The 4501-nt window shown below is 45.5% G+C and overlaps 1 long non-coding RNA gene across 1 annotated transcript; it reads right to left on the reverse strand.

The window, feature by feature from the left end:
* Positions 1–1003: 1003 nt before the first annotated feature.
* On the reverse strand, positions 1004–3480 carry LOC120843499. The gene is made up of 3 exons (XR_005716206.1): positions 3442–3480; positions 1492–1577; positions 1004–1028 (listed from the first exon to the last, which is right to left on the reverse strand). It is a non-coding gene; the product is annotated as an uncharacterized LOC120843499 (long non-coding RNA).
* Positions 3481–4501: the final 1021 nt, after the last annotated feature.

Raw genomic sequence — 4501 nt, forward strand, 5'->3', positions numbered from 1 at the left:
TATACCTACGTGGATTGAATGCGAAAGCATTGCCATTCCTAACAATAGAGGAAAAAAAAAAGGAAGTGTCGTTAGGAATGGCAATGCTTTCGCATTCAATCCACAAGGGGATACCTAAGTGCCCCTGTAATATTTTGTGTGGAGTAGAACTCAAATAAACGCCGTAGGGTGCAGTATATCCATGATTAGGTTGCTGCTAGTTGTGAGGCTTAATGTTTTGCACCAACAATACCATAGTTTTTCCTCGGTTGCGACGAAGTGCCACTGCGCTAAGAACTTGCTAGAAATTTCTGCATATGCGACCACTTTCTTCTGGAAGCCTATGGTGACCTGCCACTCACTTTTGGCCATAGAACAGTGAAAATACCAGATGTGAAAACAGCCATAACAAGCATTAAAAAAATCAAGATGGGGGTCATAGCAATAGCTTCCCAACGTGGCGCTACTAGCACAGGATTTCTGTTACTCGCCGTTTAAGACAGGAGTCGACTTTTTCCGGTCTGATCTTGAAAACAAAGTTTGGTTCGGTTAATTTTGTAGCAGAAAGCCGTGCTTTCCCGTTTGTGGGGTCATTTTGTCGGTTCAAAATATGATGCAGAGTCCTTCCCATAAAAATGCATGGGTGCCCGCTAGGACTCTTCGAAATGGCTAAATTAACTGAGGTCATTATACTCTGTTGCCACTCTAGAATAGCAGAAGGCCCTCCCACAAAGCCCTTCACTCTTTTTAATAAGCAAACACTAGAGAGGAGGAGAGCCGAGAGGACACAGCCAATCACGGCGAGCGAAGGGAATTGTGGGAGGGGCTTGTGCTATTCTATAGTTGCAACGGACTATAACAAAAGTTTACAGTACTATGAAAACAAAAAGACCAAGTATGCACAGAAATTCGCAGGAAGTGTAGCAGGGACAGAAAAAACTGCAGCTGCAATATTTACCCTTTAAATTTCCCTCGACAGCACAGCAGAGATGGCATGCTGGTCGTCAGCGCCTGGAGGGCCACCCCCTTGTACTGGGGGCACATGTAGTCTGAAACGAACAACAAACAACAAATTAAATGCATGGACAATCCGCACATGCTGTTACTTCGCTTCATTGGCCGCTTCAAAGAAAGGAAGCATGCACACCGTTGTCCAACCATGTCAACTGCTAGCCGAAATTTTCTGCCACCAAGATTAAGATATTGCTTGCGCTATAAAAAAAAAAACATTTACACACTACCCAGCTGGCACGCTGAAAGTTCAAACATTGAAGAAACTACAACATAAAACTTCAATGCAAGAGCTACACCTCATGGACAATACACAAAAGTATGTTCAGCCTAGGTGCACCGTAAGGCTGATTTACCTCAGCCAGTTTGGAACATCTGCAGTTCCATTCTTTTCAAGATTATGCCTGAAAATTTGTGACAAATTAACTGGGTTAAATTTTTTTATTCGACGCCCGGCCCACATATTTAGGAAGTATACTAGTGGGTTAATTTCTAACTTACCATAATTATTTTCGGCATCCTGAAGGCGTCGCTTCAGGGTCCAGTTTTCATATTGGATTTACCTCGCCCACACAGCTGCAACGACACTGACATGTTTGCAAAGTTTCAGGCAGGGTAATTAAACGTCTGCAGTTTCTCTCAAACACCGCTGTCACAAATTTTGTCTTTTTTGTCATTTTGGTTTGTTTAAGGATGGTTTGGGGGGAGGGTCAATTACAATCCTCGCACATGTTTACCTGAGCGTCAAAGGCTTGAGCTCGGATGAGACTATACTCCTTTTCATACTTAAGGTGCAACGCTGTCAAAGCTACTGGCGAGAGCGTGGGGCTTGATCTTGTTGATCATTTGCACGCCTTCTCGCGCAAGCAAAACCGTAGATGAAGCCGCGCACTCGCGCCAGTAGCTTTGACAGCGTTGCACGCTAAGTATGAAACAGAGTATAATGCCGGCCGAGCTTCACACCAATGGGAAGAGGAAGACAAGCGTTTTGGGGTGACCAACCACGAACCTGTGACAACCGCATGGGTCATTCAACACACGTCTTATACCGCTTAAAGACTGTGTCGAACTGCATTTTGAAGTCAGTCCCAATTCCAACGGTGTATGAACAAGGGCTTTTTATTTCGTGGCATGCCTTGAAATTAATCGAAGTGATGCAAGCTCGGAACACACTGCTGCTGCTTCATTTGGGAATAACTGCGGCCCTCGGCTTGATCACATCACAATTGCAAAATGAAAGAGAAAAAAAAGAGGCGAAAGGAACAACTGCTTTATCAAAAGTTCTAACCGACAAATGTAAACCCAGTTCAATTCTAGAAAGCCAGGGGACCGAAGTGTGTCCTAACAGTACAATTTAGTCCACTTCCATAACTTCAAAACAAAAGATGGATATCCTCTTCAACCATTTTGACTGAAAAGGAATATTGTCTCTGCATGAACCGAATTCCAAGGAAGTCTAACTTCGGAAATGTAATGAAGTATTATCAATGTAATCAATTTATAGTTGAAAGACATCAGTACACTGCTAGACCAATAAGACATTTCCTAAAGCAACGGACTGAAAGTAGCATTAGGAATTCAATACGTGCTCTGTTGACATGAGCTACACTTTCTCGGACCATACACAGAATGAGTGGCAACTTTTCATTACGCTACACATAGATCCAAACATTAGGACAGATAGATAAAGCAAACCCAACTAGTTAAAAAAAAGAAGAAGAAAAAACATTCTAGCTTAACGAGAAAATAGGGAGTTTTAGAATATCGGGCGCTACTTTACCGCGCGTTACGGACGGCAAAATAGCGAGGATTGCGGCGAAGAGTTTTAGAATAGCGTTTTTTTGAAGGGGACCCCCCCCCCCCCCCCCCCAAACGCAAGCATCTCGCGCTTAAAACGCAACCAAGATGTCGCGACAGCTTTTATTTGAAAGTAAGAACGTTTTATCTTGAAAATTAAACAAGCTTTTTGTCCAGAGTAACATTTTTATAGTTTTTTTTACACTCAATGCCGGATGTTTTGTTTTTGTCGCTGCGAAACTGCTCTGTTGTACTTACGAAGCCCAGACGATCCACTACCCAGGCATGCTTACATGTCTGCCGCGATCGTAAGTACACGCGCCTCGATAGCTTTGAGCTGTGAATCCAGCGATCCGTGGCGTTTTCAATACGCTTCGACCATACCGACCGCGGTCGCCGAGTGCGACTCACGCAGTTCCCGAGCGGGCGACGGCGTCGAAGACGCGATCAACAGAGATGTCGTGGGCGCCGCCTTTTGCGGTACGCCGCCTTTTGCGGTACCCACGCTATTATCGAGAAATAACGGGCCCCAAAGCTCGAGTCCGAAGCTTGTTTTGGGTCTGCGCATGCACAGCAGCTACGAGATTATTCTAAAACTCCATAATGTTCACTTCTCGTTCAACGCGTACAATGCAAACAAAGAAGTATGCTTACCAACTGCGTTGAGTTGCTCGTTCTGTCGCGTCGTCGGCCTTCCGCGCTCTTCTTGAACATAATCATCACAAGAGAAAACTTCACAGATAGATAAACTTGATTAAATTAGCACATTTCCATGTCTAAAGGCATTTCCATCCCGCGACACACCCAAGACCCAAGGGTCGGAAAACTGGCGAAACTATGCCGACCATGCCGGAAAGGGAAAAAAACAAAGAACTGGTGTCGCTACCGATGGGGCGTCGAAGACGCGATCCTTAAAATATGAAACCGAAACCAGTAAAAGTTACAATACTGAAACCGAAACTGACCAAATCGCGATATAGGGGCGCCTAAATAGATCTGTTCACATGATGCATCTTGTTGGCGAATCTTGTGTCGCGAAACTAGGTTTCGGGAAACAGATACCCCGTCTGAACGCAACCGAAAAAGTGGCGCGCCTTCGAAAAAAGTGGCGCGTGTTTCTCGCTTCTGGAGCAATTTTTCTCTGAAACCTCACCGACGCCCGTCAATCTCCCGAAGGAGAAACGTGGACGCTGCCAATGGCCGCTCGACTTCGCTATGACGTCTGACCTTCGAGGAGGAGCGAGCTTTTGGAGGAGTCTGATTTTCGGCCGATTCCGTATCCGAGCCGAAGCCGAAAGAAAACAAAACAAACATGTCGAGCGACAAGCCCCTATGCGACAAGCGGCGAAGCGATGCATACGGGCGACGAGTCTTGGTCCTACTCGGTTGCGCAGGTGTGTGAACGGCGCCTACAGTACGGATTGGGGGCGGGGTGCAGATTCGTCAACAGTCGCGGCGGGTGCAAGCACTGTATATAAACATGATGACTGGGGATAACGTTCTTTATTAGCGGTGCAAAAATGTCCGAAATGCTTCGAGATCATCTCGCGGTTTTTCCCGGGTTTAGCATGACTAGTAAACCCCTTGAGCTGAATCTGACGAAATTCATTGAGTGGCATTAATAAAACAGGCTGTCTCTTCACACTGTGCGTACTTCATATCATTTTGATGCGAGACGCTTAATATTCCCGGTGCAGACAAGGTTTGGCGAAAT

Source organism: Ixodes scapularis, unplaced genomic scaffold, assembly GCF_016920785.2.
Source record: "Ixodes scapularis isolate PalLabHiFi unplaced genomic scaffold, ASM1692078v2 PGA_scaffold3__209_contigs__length_174095766, whole genome shotgun sequence".
Classification (NCBI taxonomy): Eukaryota; Metazoa; Arthropoda; class Arachnida; order Ixodida; family Ixodidae; genus Ixodes; species Ixodes scapularis.